At 50.6% G+C, this 20,606-nt stretch overlaps 1 protein-coding gene across 23 annotated transcripts in view; it reads left to right on the plus strand.

Moving 5' to 3' along the window:
* The first annotated feature begins 4,776 nt into the window (after positions 1-4,776).
* The window catches only part of NFASC (neurofascin), a 108,313-nt gene continuing 92,483 nt past the window's right edge, over positions 4,777-20,606 (plus strand). For 21 of the 23 annotated variants that reach the window (XR_010442819.1, XR_010442822.1, XR_010442823.1 and 18 more), the window contains exon 1: positions 4,777-4,975. The gene's annotated coding sequence lies outside the window, so the exon portion shown is untranslated. Of the gene's footprint in view, positions 4,976-5,187; positions 5,422-20,606 lie in introns of those variants that run through there. The other 2 variants (XR_010442835.1, XR_010442821.1) reach the window with 2 other exon arrangements.

Below are 20,606 nucleotides of genomic sequence, written 5' to 3' on the forward strand. Positions count from 1 at the left end.
TCCCCATGGCTTTTCCCCATGGCTTTTCCTCCTATTTTCCCCATGGCTTTTTCCTGGTTTTCCCCATAATTTTTTAAATTTTCCTCCTGGCTTTTTCCTGGTTTTCCCCATATTTTTTTAATTTTCCTCCTGGCTTTTTCCTGGTTTTCCCCATGGCTTTTCCCAGGTTTTCCCCATGGCTTTTCTCCATTTTTTCTCCATGACTTTTTCCTGTTTTTCCCCAAGTTTTTTCTCCATTTTTTCCCCATGACTTTTCGCTGTTTTTTCCCAAGTTTTTTCCCAGTTTTCCTCATGACTTTTTCCTGTTTTTCCCCATGGCTTTTCCCAGGTTTTCCCCATGGCTTTTCTCCATTTTTTCCCCATGACTTTTTCCTGTTTTTTCCCAAGTTTTTTCCCAGTTTTCCTCATGACTTTTTCCTGTTTTTCCCCATGGCTTTTCCCCCTATTTTCCCCATGGCTTTTTCCTGGTTTTCCCCATATTTTTTTTAATTTTCCTCATGGCTTTTTCCTGGTTTTCCCCATAGGTTTTCCCTGACTTCCCCAAGTTTTTCCTTGTTTTCCCCCATGTTTTATTCTTGATTTTCCCTGGTTTTCCTCCTGGCTTTTTCCTGTTTTTCCCTATGGTTTTTTCTCCAGTTTTCCCTATTTTTTTCCCTGTTCTTCCCCTGGTTTTTCCCATGTTCTTTTCGTGGTTTTCCCCATGTTTTTTCCCAATTTTCTCCATGTTTTTTTCCCCAGGTTTTCCCCATGGCTTTTCTCCATTTTTTCCCCATGACTTTTTCCTGTTTTTCCCCATGGCTTTTCCCCCTATTTTCCCCATGGCTTTTTCCTGGTTTTCCCCATAGATTTTCCCTGACTTCCCCATGTTTTTTTCTTGATTTTCCCCATGTTTTTTTCTTGATTTTCCCCATGGCTTTTTCCTGATTTTCCCCATGTTTTTTTTTTCCCCAGTTTTCCCTATTTTTTCCCTGTTCTTCCCCTGGTTTTTCCCATGTTCTTTTCCTGGTTTTCCCCATGTTTTTTCCCAATTTTCTCCATGTTTTTTTTCCTCAGTTTTCCCCATGGCTTTTTCCTGGTTTTCCCCATGGCTTTTCCCAGGTTTTCCCCATGGCTTTTCTCCATTTTTTCCCCATGACTTTTTCCTGTTTTTCCCCAAGTTTTTTCCCAGTTTTCCTCATGACTTTTTCCTGTTTTTCCCCATGGCTTTTCCCCATGGCTTTTCCCCCTATTTTCCCCATGGCTTTTTCCTGGTTTTCCCCAGGTTTTTTAAATTTTCCCCATGGCTTTTTCCTGGTTTTCCCCATAGGTTTTCCCTGACTTTCCCATGTTTTTTCCTTGGTTTTCCCCATGTTTTTTTCTTGATTTTCCCCATGGCTTTTCCCTGGTTTTCCTCATGGCTTTTTCCTGTTTTTCCCCATGTTTTTTTTTCCAGTTTTCCCTATTTTTTTCCCTGTTCTTCCCCTGGTTTTTCCCATGTTCTTTTCCTGGTTTTCCCCATGTTTTTTCCCAATTTTCTCCATGTTTTTTTTCCTGAGTTTTCCCCATGGCTTTTTCCCAGTTTTTTCCATGTTTTTTTCCCTCAGTTTTCCCCATGGCTTTTTTCCATTTTTCCCCATGACTTTTTCCTGTTTTTCCCCAAGTTTTTTCCCAGTTTTCCTCATGACTTTTTCCTGGTTTTCCCCATGACTTTTCCCCATGGCTTTTTCCTGGTTTTCCCCATGGCTTTTCTCCATTTTTTCCCCATGACTTTTTCCTGTTTTTCCCCAAGTTTTTTCCCAGTTTTCCTCATGACTTTTTCCTGTTTTTCCCCATGGCTTTTCCCCATGGCTTTTCCCTCTATTTTCCCCATGACTTTTTCCTGGTTTTCCCCATATTTTTTTAAATTTTCCTCATGGCTTTTTCCTGGTTTTCCCCATAGGTTTTCCCTGACTTTCCCATGTTTTTTCCTTGGTTTTCCCCATGGCTTTTCCCTGGTTTTCCTCATGGCTTTTTCCTGTTTTTCCCCATGTTTTTTTTTCCAGTTTTCCCTATTTTTTTCCCTGTTTTCCCCCATGTTTTTCCCCTGGTTTTTCCCATGTTCTTTTCCTGTTTTTCCCCATGTTTTTTCCCAATTTTCTCCATTTTTTTCCCAGTTTTCTCCATGGCTTTTTCCTGGTTTTCCCCATGGCTTTTCCCCATTTTCCCTATGTTTTTTTCCTCATTTTCCCAGCTCCCAGCAGCTGGGGACTGGTGTCTGGAACTCTGCTCCATCCCCGAATATTCCTGATTAATTTCTCTCCCTCCTTTCCCAGCAGCTGCTCCCTGGATCTGTTATTCCATAGGGAAATTGGGATTTCCAAACCTGGGGTTTCCAGCTGTGTCCCCACATCCCCCCAGGAAGTTTTTCCCCCTCTGGCGATCCAACAAACGCGGGGATCCCCATGGAATTCCTGCCACGGGAATTCCTCCCTCATTTCCATGGGATGGTGACACTGGAAATGGATTTTTGGGATAAAAATGGAGCAGGAGAGGGGGCGGATTCAGCCCCTCTGCCCCCTCAGGTGAGATTCCCTCAGCTGGAATTCCAGGCTGGGAAATTGGGATTGTTCCATCTGGATAAGGGAAGTTTTGGGATGATCCAGCTGTGGCTTTCCAGGAGCTGAGGGAATGACAGGAAAGATGGAAAAGGATTTTGGACAAGGGATGGAGTGACAGGGAAAGGGGGAATGGGCTCAGACTGAACGAGGGGAAAGTTCAGTTGGATATTGGGAATAAATCCTTCCCTGGGAGGGTGGGGATGGAATTCCCAGAGAATTCTGACCCTGGGAGTGTCCCAGGGCAGGTTGGAAAAACCTGGGATCATGGAATGCAATTCCGTGGAATTGGATCCATTTAAGGACCCTTCCCACCCAACCTGTTCCCTGATTCCTGATTCCACGATTTCCACTGGCATGTTCGATATATTTAATTCATCCATTAATCCATCTCTATAATCAAATATTTCATATTTTATATTCAATCCAGCAGCGAGACGAAACCCAGGCTCCCTCTGGCGCTCCCAGACATTTCACCTCCATCAATCCCAGCTCTGCAGCCTCAGCAGAAAATCGGGAATTTAATAAAAAACCCCGGGAAGGCGAGGCCACAAATCTCGCTGGGAGCTTTAATTAAACCGAGAGCTCTGATGGCCGAGAGGCTGCGGGGACGTCCGGGCTCGGTCACCTCTGCGGGGTCACACGAGGGGACAGTGCCACCGGTGCCACCCGCGCACCAGTGCCAGCAGTGCCAGAAATGCCACCGGTACCAGCAGTGCCACCGGTGCCACCGGTGCCCCAGTGCCAGCAATGCCACCGGTGCCACCGTACCCAGTGCGCATCCCACCGGTGCCAGCAGTGCCAGCAGTGCCACACCAGTGTGCCACCGGTGCCCAGTCAGCATGCCACCAGTGCCAGCAGCACAGTGCCAGCATGCCACCGATGCCACCGGTGCCCCAGTGCCAGCAGTGCCACAGTGCCACCAAGTCCCGGCCACATGTCACCGGTGACCAGCAGTGCTCACTGCAGCATGCCACCGGTGCCCAGTGCCAGCAATGCCCATGTCACCAGTGCCACAGTACCGGCATTACACCGGTGCCAGCAGTGCCAGCAGTGCCACCAAGTGTCGCCGGTGCCAGCAGTGTCACCAGTGCCACCAGTACCGGCATTACACCGGTGCCAGCAGTGCCAGCAGTGCCACCAAGTGTCACCGGTGCCAGCAGTGTCACCAGTGCCACCAGTACCGGCATTACACCGGTGCCAGCAGTGCCACCAAGTGTCACCGGTGCCAGCAATGCCACCGGTGCCACCAGTACCGGCATTACACCGGTGCCAGCAGTGCACGTGCACCAAGTGTCACCGGTGCCAGCAGTGCCACCAGTGCCACCAGTACCGGCATTACACCGGTGCCAGCAGTGCCACCAGTGCCACCGGTGCCCCAGTGCCAGCAGTGTCACCGGTGCCACCAGTACCGGCATTACACCGGTACCAGCAGTGCCACCGGTGCCCCAGTGCCAGCAGTGCCACCAGTGCCACCAGTACCGGCATTACACCGGTGCCAGCAGTGCCAGCAGTGCCACCAAGTGTCACCGGTGCCAGCAGTGTCCCCGGTGCCAGCAGCCGATGTCGCCCCCAGCCGAGCGGTGCCACTCGCGCTCCTCTCCAGCAGCACCGGGGGACGCTCCTCGCCCTTAGGGACCCTCCGCACCCTCGGGGTGACCCAAACTCCTCCTTTCCTTGCCCAAAATTCCATTGTCCGATTGAGTGCGGTTGGGAGTTCAGCCCTCGAGTGACAATCCTTCTTGCCAAATTCGCTTTGCCCGGTTGAGTGCGGGGCTTTGGGAGGTGTCAGCCCTTCGAGGTGACCCAAACTCCTCCTTTCCTTGCCCAAAATTCGCATTTCTGTCCCCGGATTGAGTGCGGGGTTTTGGGAGGTGTCAGCTCCTTCGAGGTGACCCAAACTCGTCCTTTCCTTGCCCAAAATTCGCATTTTGCCCTGATTGAGCGGATTTGGAGTGTCAGCTCTCGAGGTGACCAAATCTCCTTTCTTGCAAAATTCGCATTTCTGTCCCCGGATTGAGTGCGGGGTTTTGGGAGGGGTCAGCTCCTTGGGGTGACCCAAACTCCTCCTTTCCTTGCCCAAAATTCGCATTTCTGTCCCCGGATTGCGCCTCCAGCCTTGGCAGGGCTCAGCCCCGCGCTGAGCGCCTGCGGCTGCTCATTAAGGGCGCCGCTAATGAGCTCCTCCCCCTGCTCTGCCCCCTCCCCTCCTGCCCGTGCCTTCCTCCCTCCTTTCCCTGCCTCATCCTCCTCCTCCTCCTGCTGCTGCTGCCGCTGCCGGGCCGCGCTCGCTCTCCGCCCGCTCGGGAGCGCGCAGTGCGGCGCGGCCGCGCCCGGGAGCGCGCAGTGCGGCGCACCGAGCCCGCACCGAGCCCCGGCTGCGGCCACCTCAGCTCCTCCGGGTAAGGACAAACCGGGATGCGGGAATCTCTCGGGGGATGCTCGGGGGATGCGCACGGAGGGCGATCCGCGCATCCTCAGCGCCGATTTGGGCTCCTAAACCCGCTCGGTGACCCCCAGAACCTGCCGGTTTTGGCTGTCAGGACCCCGGGAGGGGGGAGCTGGGGCATGTGATGGGATTTTGGCTCTTACGTCACGGCTCCGTGTCCCTGCGTGTGACAAAACCCCGCGGTGGCAGTGCGGGGGCACGGGGAGCGCAGCCCGGGTGGGGACCTTGGGGTGACAGCGCAACTTTGGGGCGCCGAGAGCAGGAGGGGAGGGCGGATTGCTCTGCGGGGGACTCGCCTCGCTCCTTCCCTGCCGCCTTCCCTCCGGAGGAACATCCCGGGCCGGAAAAATCCATCGGGAAAACGCACCTGGGCTTGGGGATGGGCCCCGGCGGCGAGCGGTGAGTGGCGGCCGCGGGATCCGCATCCTCCCGCAGCCGCTGCCGGGGATCGATCTCCATCGGGAAGAGCGGGGAAAGTGCTGAATCATTGGGATCCCGGCTCTCCAGGGCCGCGAGAAGCTCGGGAATGGGGTGAGGAGGGCGAGGAGGGAGCGCTGGGGCCTGGGGGAGAGGGATGGTTGGGATGGAGCGGGGATGGAGCAGGGATGGAGAGGGGTCCTCCCTTTTCCATGGCCTCAGGTGCTCCGTGGAGGGCAGGGAGCCGGGAAAACGCACATTCGCACCCAGAGGAGGTTTGGGTGGGAAAACGGAGGTTTTGCCAAAAAAAATCCCATCCCTGCTAAAACCGGTGCGTCTGGCACGGGTGGGTTTTGCTTTTCCCTTTGGAATTCTGCCCGTGGGCTCCTTCCTCAAGGTCAGCTCCCCGGCATGGCTCAGGAGCACTCCCCAAAGTCACCGCGGGCCGCTCCCGGCCGGGTCCCGGCGGAGGGGCAGTGCCGGGGATGCGGGAATTGCGGGAAAAGCTGGAATTCTGACATGCCCAGCAGAGGCCCGGCTGCTTTAAGATGGATCCTGTGGCGCTGTGGTGTTTCCGGGGTGCTCCTGGCAGCTGCCGAGGACAAAAGCAGGAATCCTGTGACTTTTCCAGGGATGCTGACTCCTTTCTTTCCTGGAAAACCTCCCCCTTCTTTGGCAGACACCGAGGGGGTGCTTTGTTCCAAGAAAACTTTGCTTTCTCTCCTGAAAGAAAACTCAAATTCGGCTTTTTTGGGTTTTTTTTGCTCGATTTCTGGTTTTAATTTTGCTGTTTCCTGGTTCAGGGCTGGGCCTTTGCTGCTTTTCCCATTTTTTTCTGTGGGGTTGTAACGTGAATCCAACATAAATAATGCATGGAAAGGCGCTGGGCTGGCAGGCAGGAGTTGTTTGGTTGGAAAAGTGACTTTGTTTACAGGAGTTGGGACCTGGGCCTGGTTTTGTGTTAATTCTGGCCTTAACAAAGCTCCATCCTCATCCTCATCCTCATCCCAAGGGATTTGGTTTAAACCCAGCCCAATCCAATCATCCCTTCTCCCAGCTGATGATTAAATGCGGAATATCCCAAGTTTTCCAAATTAATTAATGAGGATTTTTTTTTCCCTCTCATTCTCTCTGGGTGTTTTTTTTGGGGGGGATAAAACCCCCCAAAATCCGCTGGAAAAACTCCACCACAAAGGGTCCCAAAAATGGGAGGAAAATAGTGAATAATAATGGGAAAAATGAGGATTTTTTTTCCATGTTTTTGCTCCTGGCAAGTGGTTGGGATACTCTGAGTAGGATACTCATGAGATACTCCTGGGTGTAGAGGGGTTGTACCCTCAAATCTCAGGTGTGAGCTGGGAAGGGATTGGGATCAGGGGTGAAGCACAAAGTGAGTTGGGAGCAGAAGGGGAATGGGAATCTGGGAATGAAAATGGGAATCGGGGAATGGGAATCTGGGAGTGAAAATGGGAATTTGGGAATGGAAATCTGGGAATGAAAATGGGAATCGGGGAATGGGAATCTGGGAATGAAAATGGGAATTTGGGAATGGGAATCTGGGAATGAAAATGGGAATTTGGGAATGGAAATCTGGGAATGAAAATGGGAATTTGGGAATGGGAATCCCACCCCAGGAAACTCTTGGAGATTCCCAAGAATGTGAGGAAAGGGATGGACATAGGCAGCAGGAAAATGGATTTTTTTTTTGGTGTTTCCTTTGGTGGGAAAAGGGGGAATAAATGGATTTAAGGAAGTTTGGCTTCTCATTGGAGCCATTGTGAATCCCAGGGCTCCATCCCAGCTCGGGTCACCTTGGGAAAAGGAATTATCCATAAGGATCATGGTCCTGGATCGGATCCTCCCTCTGGTCCTGTCATCCTGCTGAGAAAAATGGGGAAGTTCTGGGGCTCTCCAAAGGAAAATTCCCTGGATAAAAAAGAGTTTTATCCAGAAATTCAGAATATAGCAGGAATGGAGAAGATCTGGGGCTTTCCGAAGAAATATTCCCTGGATAAAAATGAGTTTTATCCAGAAATCCAGAAATTAATAGGAATGAAGAAGTTATGGGATGCTCCAAGGAAATATTCCCTGGATAAAGACCAGTGGAGCTCACCTGGGCAGGTGGAACTTGGAACTGGAAACTTTGGAATTTTTTGGTTCCATCTGGAGCTTTGGAAATTTTTGGCTCCATCCCGCCCTTGCTCAAGGGAGGAGGAATCTCCAAGGGAAAAGTTTGGGATTTGTTTGAGGAATCTGGGAAAATGGAGCAGCCCCATCCCCAGGACGTTCCTCAGGCTCTGATTTTATCTGGGAGCGCTCGGCAGGAATTTCTGGATTTGTTTTCCACCGTGGGGGTGGATTTTCTGTGGGGTTGTAATTTACTCGTCTGGGAAGCACCAACCTTCCAAATCCCAGCAGATCTTCATTCCCAGGGAGAAAAACCTGGGAATTCAGGCAGAATTCCTTCATTTCTTTGTTTTCTGGGAGCTGGGGAATTCCCTGTTTTCCACACTTTTTAGGTGCAGCTGAACTGGGGGGATTCAAACCCAGTGAAAAAAAAATCGGATTTTCAGATAAGAAATATCAGATTTTATTTTAATTTAAACAGCAAAACCTGTGAGGAGACTCCTAAAAAAACAAGGAAAAAAACCTCTGGCACTTCCCTTTATTCCTCAGGTTTTGTTTCCCCTTCCCAAAATATTCCTAAACCCTGCCAGGATCCATCCAGGGCTTGGATTCCCTTACAAATTTGTCAGATCTTGTCAGGGAGGTCTGGATTCCTTCCTGCCCCGGAGGGAATTCCTTTCCAACCTCATTTTCCTCATTTTCCATGTTGTTGGATGACTTCTGCTCCGTCTTTTCCATTTTCCCCCCTCTTCCCGAAACCCCTTCATTCCTTTCCGGGCTGTCCAGGATAATTATTGCATAATTCCAGGGATTCCAGCTCGGAATGAACTTGCTGGAAGTTTAAATGTTCCATAATCCCCGTCCCCCTCCCTTTCCCTTTTTTTTTTTTTTTTTCCCTTTAATCCCGAGTTGAAAGAAACAGGGCTGGGTTATTACGGATTAAAAAAGAGGAGGATTTATCCCTCGGCTTATCGGGATCACCATTCCCACTTAATGAGATCGGAGGACAAGGATTATCAATGGGGAAAAAAACAGGGAAGAGCTGGGGTGGACAGAAATTCCTGACAACGTCTCCTGATGTCCCATCCTGGAATTTTGAGACCCAGCTCTGTTTTCCTCAGGGATGCAACTGGGAGGGAGCATCCAAAGGGCACAGCAGAGGGGGAATAGTGGAAATTTTACCGTAAAATGAGAATTTGGAGGTTTTTTTTTCTTGCATTCCTCTGCCTGCGAGCCTTGAACAAGAGGTTGGCGCGTTCCCAGTTTGCTGGGAGTGCAGTTGGAGCTTTGAGCAATCCAGGCTTGGGAAGAGCGGATGAATCCCTGTCCTGGATTCTGGGATGCTCCTTTCCCACCTCTGGAAGCAAACCTGGAGATCACGAGGAGTGGGGAAGTAGGAGAACAACCCCCGGGGTTGGAGCAAGGTGAAGCCGGAGGTTCACCGCAATTCCTGGCAGGTTTTCCGTCTCTTTCTGCCTCCTTGGCAGCGGAATTTTGCTCTCATCTTTGGATCTCATCTTGGAATTTTGAGACCCAGCTCTGTTTTCCTCAGAAATGCAACTGGGAGGGAGCATCCAAAGGGCACAGCAGAGAGGGAATAAGGGAGATTTTCCCTTAAAATGAGAATTGGGGGGTTTTTTTCATTCCTCTGCCTGTGAGCCTTGAACAAGAGGTTGGCGTGTTCCCAGTTTGCTGGGAGTGCAGTTGGAGCTTCGAGCAATCCAGGCTTGGGAAGAGCGGATGAATCCCTGTCCTGGATTCTGGGATGCTCCTTTCCCACCTCTGGAAGCAAACTTGGAGCCTCACAGGGAGTGGGGAAGTAGGAGCACAACCCCCGGGGTTGGAGCAAGGTGAAGCCGGAGGTTCACCGCAATTCCTGGCAGGTTTTCCGTCTCTTTCTGCCTCCTTGGCAGCGGAATTTTGCTCCTTTTCCCAGGGACAGTCGGAATCTGATCCTGCGGCTCTGTCAGCCTGAATCCCAAATTCCTCCTGAAATTTCCTGGCATGGATAGGCCGGGCTGGCAGCTCCGAGTGGGAGCTGGGAGGGCGGGAAGGTTCTGCTTGGATCTGTGGAAAATGCACCAAAATTTCCCTTTTTTCCCCTCTGAATTGTTCCCTTTCCCTGCTTATCCCGAGTTCAGAGAGCTGCAGAATCATGGAATAATTTGGGTTGGAAAATTAAAGCTCATCCCATTCCACGAGCAGGGACAAATTCCCCTATCCCAGGTTGCTCCAGGCTGGCCTTGGACAATTTCCAAGGATGGGGCAGCCACAAATTCTCTGGAAAACCTGGGAATGCCGAGGCCGGGAATGTCCGTGGGTAGGAAAATCCTGCTGGATCCGTCCGCTCTCCAGGGTGCTGAAGCCCCTCCTGGGGATTTGGGAACGGCACGTCATTCCCCAAATTCCAATCTCCCTGCTCCCACTGGAATCCAGGATGAAAAGGGAAAACTGGGATACACTGGAACAACAGAATGCAGGGAATGTGGAAATTCCCAGTTTTCCACCCCCGGTGTGGTTTTTAAGCTGGAGTTTGGGTGCTGGGTGGTCTCCACAATTTAGGATGGATTTTAAACCCCACCTGGGTAAATCTGGGCTGAGTTTAGGGCTGATCCCGCTCCTGATGGTGGTGACCTCCTGAGGTAATTCCAGCTGGAATTGTCTGGGGATCCGGCTGCCCCTGGGATTTTTGGGAGCAGGGAACAAGATCCTCTCCCTCTTTGTGTGGCTTTGGGGATTTTTCTCCTCCTGGACAAAGCTCAGCTGCCCATCCTTGTAGGAGCAGATTTATGGGATATTTCTTTTTATTGGATATTCCCAGCAGTTTTTATTGGATATTCCCAGCAGTTTTTGGTGGATATCCAGAGCAGGTTTTGGTGAATATTTAGAGCACTTTTTTGGGATATTCTCAGCAGTTTTTATTGGATATTCCCAGCAGTTTTTGGTGGATATCCAGAGCAGGTTTTGGTGAATATTTAGAGCACTTTTTTGGGATATTCTCAGCAGTTTTTATTGGACATTCCCTGCAGTTTTTGCTGAATATTCAGAGCAAGTTTTGTTGGATATTCACAGTGTTTTTATTGGATATTCCCAATAGTTTTTGGTGGAAATTCAGAGCAGGCTTTGTTGGATATTCAGAGTTTTTTAGATATTCCCAGCAGCTTTTTTTTTCTATATTACTGATAGTTTTAATTTGATATTCCCTGCAGTTTTTATAGGATATTCCCCCAACCTGTGAGCAGGGAAAGAATCCCAGCCTTCCCTTTTTCCCCAGGTGAAGATCAGCCAGCCCCTCAGGCTCTTCCCAGCCCCTCAGGCTCTTCCCAATCCCACAGACTCTTCCCTCGGGTTTTGTTTGCCCTTCCCAAATTATCCCCTTGGATTTTAAACCCACCAGGATCCATCCAGAGCTTGGATTCCTTTACAATCTTTCTCAAATCTTGTCAGGGAGTCCTGGATTCCTTCCTGCCCTGGAGGGAATTCCTTTCCAACCTAATTTCCCTCATTTTTGGATGACTTGTGTTCCATCTTTTCCTTTTTTTCCCCCTCTTGCCGAAGCCTTCTCAGCCATCCAGGATGGTGACACCACCAGCCACTCTGGATTTGCAGACACTGCCCCATTTGTGGGGCCGGGATGGCTCCGTGTGGGATAAAGGCCCCTCTGTGATTCCAGCCGGGGCCGATGGAGTGCGGGGCGCAGGAGAAGCTCCCGTCCCTGCTGTCACCTCGGTGGTGTCACATTCCTGAAATCTGGCTTTGACATTCCCAGCAGAGCCGGCCACAAAGGCTCCTTGTTGGGGTCTCCTTTGGGATGGGGCTGAGGCAATCCCAGCTGGGAGCGGGAGGAGGGGAGGGACAGGACGGGGCTTTGTGCCACCCGCACGTGCCAGGACACCCAGGGAGCTCCTCTGGTGGCACTTCCGACAGGCTGAGCCTGGTGGGAATGGTCAGCCTGGAGAAGGGAATGTCGTGTGGGAAACTGGGGTTTGGTTTGTGTGGGGATATTGGGATTTGGTTTGTGTGGGGAACTGGGGTTTGGTTTGTGTGGGGATATCGGGATTTGGTTTGTGTGGGGATATCAGGACTTGGTTTGTGTGGGGAAACTGGGATTTAGTTTGTGTGAGGATATGAGGGTTTGGTTTGTGTGGGGATATCGGGATTTGGTTTGTGTGGGGATATCGGGATTTGGTTTGTGTGGGGATATCGGGATTTGGTTTGTGTGGGGAAACTGGGATTTGGTTTGTGTGGGGAAACTGGGATTTGGTTTGTGTGGGGATATCGGGATTTGGTTTGTGTGGGGATATCGGGATTTGGTTTGTGTGGGGATATCGGGATTTGGTTTGTGTGGGGATATCGGGATTTGGTTTGTGTGGGGATATCGGGATTTGGTTTGTGTGGGGATAACGGGATTTGGTTTGTGTGGGGATATCGGGATTTGGTTTGTGTGGGGATATCGGGATTTGGTTTGTGTGGGGATATTGGGATTTGGTTTGTGTGGGGATATGAGGGTTTGGTTTGTGTGGGAAACTGGGATTTGGTTTGTGTGGGGATATCGGGATTTGGTTTGTGTGGGAAACTGGGATTTGGTTTGTGTGGGGAAACTGGGGTTTGGTTTGTGTGGGGATATCGGGGTTTGGTTTGTGTGGGGAAACTGGGATTTGGTTTGTGTGGGGATATTGGGATTTGTTTGGTTTGCGTGGGGAAACTGGGATTTGGTTTGTGTGGGGATATTGGGATTTGGTTTGTGTGGGGAAACTGGGATTTGGTTTGTGTGGGAATATCGGGATTTGGTTTGTGTGGGGATATTGGGGTTTGATTTGTGTGGGAATATCGGGTTTGGTTTGTGTGGGGATATCAGGATTTGGTTTGCGTGGGATATCAGGGTTTGGTTTGTGTGGGGAAACTGTGATTTGGTTTGTGTGAGGATATGAGGTTTGGTTTGTGTGGGGATATCAGGATTTGGTTTGTGTGGGATATCGGGATTTGGTTTGTGTGGGGATAACGGGATTTGTTTCTGTGGGGAAGCTGGAATTTGGTTTGTGTGGGGATATCGGGATTTGGTTTGTGTGAGGATAACGGGATTTGGTTTGTGTGGGAATATCGGGATTTGGTTTGTGTGGGGATATTGGGACTTGGTTTGTGTGGGAAACTGGGGTTTGTTTGTGTGGGAAACTGGGATTTGGTTTATGTGGGGATATCAGGGTTTGGTTTGTGTGGGGAAACTGGAATTTGGTTTGTGTGGGGATATTGGGGTTTGGTTTGTGTGGGGATAACGGGGTTTGATTTGTGTGGGGAAAATGGAATTTGGTTTTTGTGGGAAACTGGGATTTGATTTGTGTGGGAAACTGGGGTTTGGTTTGTGTGGGGATATCGGGATTTGGTTTGTGTGGGAAACTGGGGTTTGGTTTGTGTGGGGATATTGGGATTTGGTTTGTGTGGGGATATTGGGGTTTGGTTTGTGTGGGAAACTGGGGTTTGGTTTGTGTGGGGATATTGGGATTTGGTTTGTGTGGGGAAATTGGGATTTGGTTTGTGTGGGGATATCGGGGTTTGGTTTGTGTGGGGATATTGGGATTTGGTTTGTGTGGGGATAACGGGATTTGGTTTGTGTGGGGAAACTGGGGTTTGGTTTGTGTGGGGATATCGGGATTTGGTTTGTGTGGGGAAACTGGGATTTGGTTTGTGTGGGGATATTGGGATTTGGTTTGTGTGGGGATATGGGGATTTGGTTTGTGTGGGGAAACCGGGATTTGTTTTGTGTGAGGATATCGGGATTTATTTTGTGTGGGGATATTGGGCTTGGACTTGTGTGGAGACCTCAGGATTTGATTGGTGTGGAAACCCAGCGTTTAATTTGTGTGGAAACCTCAGAATTTAATTTGTGCGGATTTCATTGGTGTAGAGACCTCAGGATTTGATTGCTGTGGAAAATTCAGGATGTGAAGGGGTTACAAGGAATGAAAAGGGAATCTGCCACAGGAATTGGGGTGGTGGGACAAGAGGGTGGGTTCAGGGAGATTTGGGTGGGAATTTGGGAAAGAATTTTTCCCTGTGATGGTGGGGAGGCCCTGGGATGGAATTCCCAGAGAATCCATGCGTGCCCCATCCCTGGAAGTGGAGATATCAGAATTTCAATCATGTGGAGACTTTGGGATTTGATTTGTGTGAAACCTTGGGATCTAAAGGAGTTACAAGGAAGGAAAAGGGAATCTGCAGCAGGAATTGGGATGACAAGACAAGGGGATGGGTTCAGGCTGAAAAAGGGGAAAATTGGGTGGGATATTGGGAAGAATTCTTCCCTGTGAGGGTGGGAAGGCCCTGGGATGGAATTCCCAGAGAATCCATGGGTGGCCGATCCCTGGAAGTGTCCCAGGCCAGGCTGGAGCCACCTGGGATAGTGGAAGGTGTCCCTGTGGTGGCACTGGGGGACCTTAACCTCCCTCCCAGCCCAAACATTCCGTGATTCTGTGATTCCACCTCAGATCCCCTCAACAAACTGGTAATCCCATTTCCTTCTTCCCCTGTATCTGGAAAATTTCAATTCTAACAGAAAGTACCTCAAACCCAAACTTCCTATCCAAACCCCCATAAATCCCAGAAAAGCTGAAATTTGGCCTAATTCATCCACGTATTTTTTTTTTTACATCCAACACCAGAAGTGCACATTTTAGAGGGCGGATTTTTCCCGAATGTCCTTCAAAACCCGATTCTGCACATCCCAGGCTGCCATTTCCTGCTGACAGCTCCGGGATCCAGCTGCCAGCGCTCCCCAGGGATTTTATTCCTGCCCATCCCAGCAGCTGGGACCAGCCTGGGGATTTTTGGTTGACCTCTTCTGAATCGTGCTGGCCCCGGTGACAGCTGCGAGGCTGAGCTGGCCCCGGCCCAGGACAGCAGGCTGCTCCCCCATGTTTGATTCCATGGAATTCTGGCTTCTTTGTCTCCCTTTTCCAGCGTTTTGGACAGGCCTGGGATTGGGATGGGGGTGGGAATGATTCCTGGGACTGACACAGCTGAGCTGGAGGGAATTTGGGGTTTTCTAAGTGTTCCTGGCAGGATTTTTGACCCAAATCTCAGATTTGAGAATAGACACTTCTTGGGAATTCCTATCTGTGAATAGTTCTCACAATTCCTCTTCCAAACCCCAGAGTAACGGGAAAAACAGGGATATCCAGGAGTATCCAGGGATGAAACCCCCCAGGAAGAAAAACAAAACCCTTTTTCCCAAGAGAAAAGCAGTTCCTGCCCTATTGTCCGGCGAAAAGGGGGTGGGAATGGCTGGGATTGATCCCAAACAGCTGCTGGGACGTGGGAGGACAGATGGCTCAATTATGTCCAGAATGGGATGGGCAGTGCGGGGTTTGGGAGGCTTTGGGATCCTTTTCCCTGGAAAACTGAGCTGGGAGAGGCTGTGGAGGGGATTTGGGAGATTTTGGGATCCCCTTTTCACCAAAGGAGGGGATTTGGGAGATTTTGGGATCCCCTTTTCTGTAAAGGAGGGGCCTTGGGAGATTTTGGGATCCCCTTTTCACTAAAAGGAGGGAATTTGGGAGATTTTGGGATCCCCTTTTCACTAAAAGGAGGGAATTTGGGAGATTTTGGGATCCCCTTTTCACTAAAAGGAGGGAATTTGGGAGATTTTGGGATCCCCTTTTCACTAAAAGGAGGGAATTTGGGAGATTTTGGGATCCCCTTTTCACTAAAGGAGGGGATTTGGGAGATTTTGGGATCCCTTTTCACTAAGGAGGGAATCTGGGAGATTTTGGGATCCCCTTTTCACTAAAGGAGGGGATTTGGGAGATTTTGGGATCCCCTTTTCACTAAAGGAGGGGATTTGGGAGATTTGGGATCCCCTTTTCACTAAAGGAGGGATTTGGGAGGCTTTGGGATCCCCTTTTCACTAAAAGGAGGGAATTTGGGAGGCTTTGGGATCCCCTTTTCACTAAAAGGAGGGGATTTGGGAGATCTTGGGATCCCCTTTTCTGTAAAGGAGGGCCCTTGGGAGATTTTGGGATCCCCTTCCCAGTAAACCTGAGCCAGGAGAGGCTATGAAGGGGGTTTGGGAGATTTTAGGATCCTTTTCCACTAAATCTGAGCGAGGACAAGCCATGGAGGGGCTTTGGGAGATTTTGGGATCCTTTTTCCCCTAAATCTGAGCGAGGACAAGCCATGGAGGGGCTTTGGGAAGCTTTGGGATCCCTTTCTCACTAAGGGAAGGTCTCTGGGAGATTTTGGGATCCCCTTCCCTGTAAACCTGAGTGAGGAGAGGATGTGGAGGGGCTTTGGGAGATTTTGGGATCCTTTCCCACTAAATCTGAGCTGGGAGAACCCATGGAGGGGCTTTGGGAGATTTTGGGATCCCTTTCCCAGAAAACCTGAGTTGGGAGAAGACATGGAGGGGCTTTGGGAGATTTTGGGATCCTTTTTCCCCTAAATCTGTGCAAGGACAAGCCATGGAGGGGCTTTGGGAAGCTTTGGGATTCCTTTCCCACTAAGGGAGGGTCTTTGGGAGATTTTGGGATCCCCTTCCCTGTAAACCTGAGTGAGGAGAGGATGTGGAGGGGCTTTGGGAGATTTTGGGATCCTTTCCCACTAAATCTGAGCTGGGAGAACCCATGGAGGGGCTTTGGGAGATTTTGGGATCCTTTTTCCCCTAAATCTGAGCGAGGACAAGCCATGGAGGGGGTTTGGGAAGCTTTGGGGTTCCTTTCCCTCTAAGGGAAGGTCTTTGGGAATTTTAGGATTTTATTCCCACCAATCTGAGCCGGGAGAGGCTTTAGAGGGGCCATTCCCAGGAGATCCCCCGGGTGCAGGTGGATGTGCCAATTTGGGATGTGCCAATTTGGGACGTGCCAATCCCAAATTGTGCCACCTCGGAGCGCTCGGTGCCACCCTCCTGCTATTTCTGCTCCCGATCTGTGCCACAGCCAGAGCTGTCCTTGGGATGGACCTCCAGAGGCCATAAAAATCCCACAGGATTTGGGATTTGAGCTGCTCAGGGATAATTTTAGCCCTGTGCTCCACTGGAGGAGAGGGAAGAGTGGGAATGGTGCCCTGGGATGGAGCGGAGCCCTCTGATCCAGGGTGGGGGATTCATCCAGCTGGAATCCCATCCCAAAACCTCATTTCAGGGGGTTTTTGTGGGAAAAGAACTCAAAAGGTTCCCCTGGGAGCCAGGGGAGGGGGTGGGATGTGATTTTAAGCAGGGAAAGATGAAATAGGAATGCAGGAATAGCTGGGAACGCTGGAGGAACAGGAGCGGGAAGTTCAGGGTGCACCGAGGTGATAATTGGGATTTCTGAAGTGTTAATTGGGATTTCTGGAGGGTTTTTGCGATTCAGCCGTGAGTGATCAGCAGGAAAATTCTTCCTTTTATCCCCTTTAATTCTTCCCTTTATTCCCCCTTGTTCTTCCCTTTATTCCCGCCAGGAGAAATTTTTGGGACATTTCCAGGGTCAGGAGAAATTTCTGGGGAACATTTCCACTCTCCAGAGTCGGGGAAGGTCCCGGGGATGTCTCCAGGATCAGGGATAATCCTGGGGACATCTCCACCCTCCAGGATCAGGAGGAATTCCTGAGGAATTCCAAGAGAATTCCTCCCAATTCTCCAGGGTCAGGAGGAAATTCCTGTGGACACCTCCACTCCCCAGGGAAGATCCTGGGGACACCACCAGGAGATGTCCCAGGGCCAGCACAGCTCCAGCCCCACAGAGCCAGCTCCAAACTGGAAAATCGGGAAGCTGAGGCTTCTCCAGGTGGGATTTCCTGGTTCTGGGCACTGGGAAATCCCAAAATCTTTGTAGAGGACCAGTCCAGCACTGTCAGAGGGACCTGGGCGGGTCTGGGAAGTGCCACCATGGCCGGCCTTGGGAATGCTGCTGTTCCCTCCTCCTCCTCTCCCTCATGGAGTCATGGAATGGCCGGAATACCCAGGGAAGGAGCAGATCCTCTCCAAATCCCACTTTCCCTTTGATATCCCAACGGAACATCCCAGGAGCTGCTTTAGGGAATGAAATTAAAACCCGCTCGGCCCCGCTCAGATCTTGTCTCTCTTTCATGTTCCCTCTCCAAGAGGCTGGAGTGGTTTTTAATTCCAGCAAATCCAGGGAAAACTGGGAGAAGGAACAAATCCATCAGCAGGGATGGGGTTTGATGGTTTCAAATCCTGAGTTTTGCTCCTCTCGCTGTCCCATCCTTCTCCCTCCCGGCCCCATTCCGATTTTCCAGCCGTTGGAAATCTCTCTGCCGTGCCCGGTGGGCATCGCCCAATCCTAGAAAATCCGGGATCAGCCAGCCTGGAATTATCCTGGAGGCTCCTGAGGGTTTAATGAGGCTCAAAGTGGAACCAAAAGGGGTTTGTGGTGGAGGAGGGAGAATTTGGGTGTTCCTGGAGGTGGAGGGAGCCGGGATGGAATTCAGGGAAGCGCCAAAACCTCGGGATTGGCTCCTGGAAGCTCCAAATTCTCAGAATCTCCCTAAAGAGGGAATTTTTGGTGGTGGAGATAAGAAAATTCCCCTTGGCATGATGTTCATTCCATATTGGGATGGGGCAGCTGGAAAACTGGGAATGTTGCTGTGTTCATTCCCAAATATCAGAGTTTGGATTCACCCGGGCCAGGAAAAAGGTGAATCCTTGGAGAGGACTTTGGGAAGCAGGAAAATGGGAATTCTTGCCCCAAAAGGGCTCGGAGCCGGCACCGGGACACCTCCTCCTCCCTGCCTTCCCTACTCCCAGCCGTTTAATCAGGAAAATGGGAATTGCATATTAATGAGATGCTAATGAAGCCGTGGAAGGGATCGGGCGAATCCTCATTTAAAGCTACAAAGCGGAGCTTTGTTTTTAAGGTGGGTTTATCGCTGCTGGGCCCGCCTGATTAGTCCCAATCTCCCGCTGCTCTCCGTTGGGAAATTCCCGCTTTTATTCTTTGGGAAGTCTCTCCCGAAGTTCCTGCACCACCCTTCAGGGAAATCCAGGGCAATTATCCCAACAAAGATTCCTCTCCCCACTTCCTCCTTCCCCCATCTATTCCCAAATTTCTGCTGGAGCTGGGATAGGCAGCCAGGCCTCCTCTGGATTTTTAATTTTATTTTAAAAATTTAAATTTTTAAAAATTCCCTCTTTTCCCTGACTGGGGTTGGCTCTTTCCCAGCTGCAAAATCCCAGGATGAGCGATGAGGGTGCAGGAGGTTGGGAAATACAGATCCCTGTGATCCACTCCCCAATCCCTCTGGAATTTTCTCTCTGTGCTCCATTGCAGAGGCAAAAATCCAACAATTCCAAGCTGGGATATCGGTGGGATAGTCAGAAATTCCCGGCTGGGAATTCTCAGCGCTGGGGATGTCTCTGCTCTGCTTTTCCCCAAGGGCTGGGAACAAAAGGAAGCTGCATCTGGGAACAAAACGCTCTGGGAGCGTGTCACCCGCTGGGGACACGGGGACAGGCCCAGGCTGGCACTCGGGCACGGGGAGGGCACAGAGTGGGCAGTGTCCTGTGCCCCATTGTTCCCGAGGGAAAAGGCAGGGAAAGAAGGGAAGGACGGAGAAAGTCGGAATTACGGATCAGGGCTGTGGAGCCTCCGCGCTCCTCCGGGATGGAGGGGTTGGGAAAAATCAGGGAGAGGGAAAAGGGGGATTTTTTGGGGTGTGGGGGACTCAGGGCATCCTCAAGATGTGGGAAATTTTAGGAGGAAATGGGAATTTTTTTGGGATGCGGGGAGTTCAGGATGTCCTTCTCGGCATGTGGAAAATCTTAGAGGGAAATGAGGATTTTTGGGATGTGGGGAGCTCAGGTTGTCCTTCTCAGGAGGCAGAAAATCTTAAAGGGAAATCGGGATTTTTGGGATGTGGGAAGCTCAGGGTGTGTTTCTCAGGATGTGGAAAATCTTAGGGGGAAATAGGGATTTTTTGGGATGTGGAGATTTCAGGATGTCCTTCTCGGGATGTGGAAAATCTTAGAGGGAAATGAGGATATTTGGGATCTCAGGGCATCTTTCTCAGGAAGTGGAAAATCTTTGAGTTTGGGATAGAGAGAGGGAGAAGCTCAACCTGAGCTTTGGAGGGGGAAAAAATGGGAGAGGGAAAGGGAGGCATTTCCCTGCCGTTGGAATAATGTGTGAGGAGACGGAGATTTCCTGTAAATCCTGGGATTTGAAGCACTTTTGGGGGTAATTCCCTACCCTTGGAAAAATCTGTGACAAGGTGGAGATTTTCTGTAAATCCTTGGATTTTAGACATTTTTTATTTGAGATAAAGAGAGGGAAAACCTCAACCTCAGCTTTGGAGGGGAAAACTTCCTGATGTGGGAGAGGGAAAGGGAAGTGGCTCCCCATCCCTGGAATAACCTGTGACAGGGTGGAGATTTCCTGTAAATCCTTGGATTTGTGACATTTTTTATTTGAGATAAAGAGAGGAAAACTCAGCCTCAGCTTTGAGGGAAAACTGCCTGATGTGGGAGAGGGAAAGGGAAGTGGCTCCCCATCCCTGGAATAACCTGTGACAGGGTGGAGATTTCCTGTAAATCCTTGGATTTGTGACATTTTTTTGGGGGATAAAGAGATGGAAAACTGTGCTGGACATGGGAGAGGGAAAGGGAGGTTACTCCCTGCCCTTGGACGATGAGGAGGAGGAATAAATCAAATCCTTGGAGATTGTGGGATCTGCCCCGCTGTGGGATGGGGACATTCCGGAGCAGTGGGAAGCACACGGGAGAAGGTTTGGAGCTCCCTGCAGCCTCCAGGAATTCCGAGGGAAGTGGGATTTTTGGGATGGGGGTAATTCCAGAGCTGGGGTGCCCCTTCCAAGGGCAGGGATGGAGCAGTGGGAAGAACAGGCAGGAAGTTTGGGAATTCAGAGCGGGAGCTGATGGAGCAGAATTCCCTCGGGAGCAGGGAATCAGCACCCAGGAATGGGATAATTCCAGGACTATTCAAAGCCAGGCTTTGCCTGCTCTGCTTTCCCAAATTCCCGTCCTGTTGAGATGCTCTGAGCCCAGAGGCTCTGGAAAACCAGAGGAGTGGGAGCAGGGCTGGGATCACCATGGA

The sequence above is a fragment of the Zonotrichia leucophrys genome, chromosome 26, assembly GCF_028769735.1.
Source record: "Zonotrichia leucophrys gambelii isolate GWCS_2022_RI chromosome 26, RI_Zleu_2.0, whole genome shotgun sequence".
NCBI lineage: Eukaryota > Metazoa > Chordata > Aves > Passeriformes > Passerellidae > Zonotrichia > Zonotrichia leucophrys.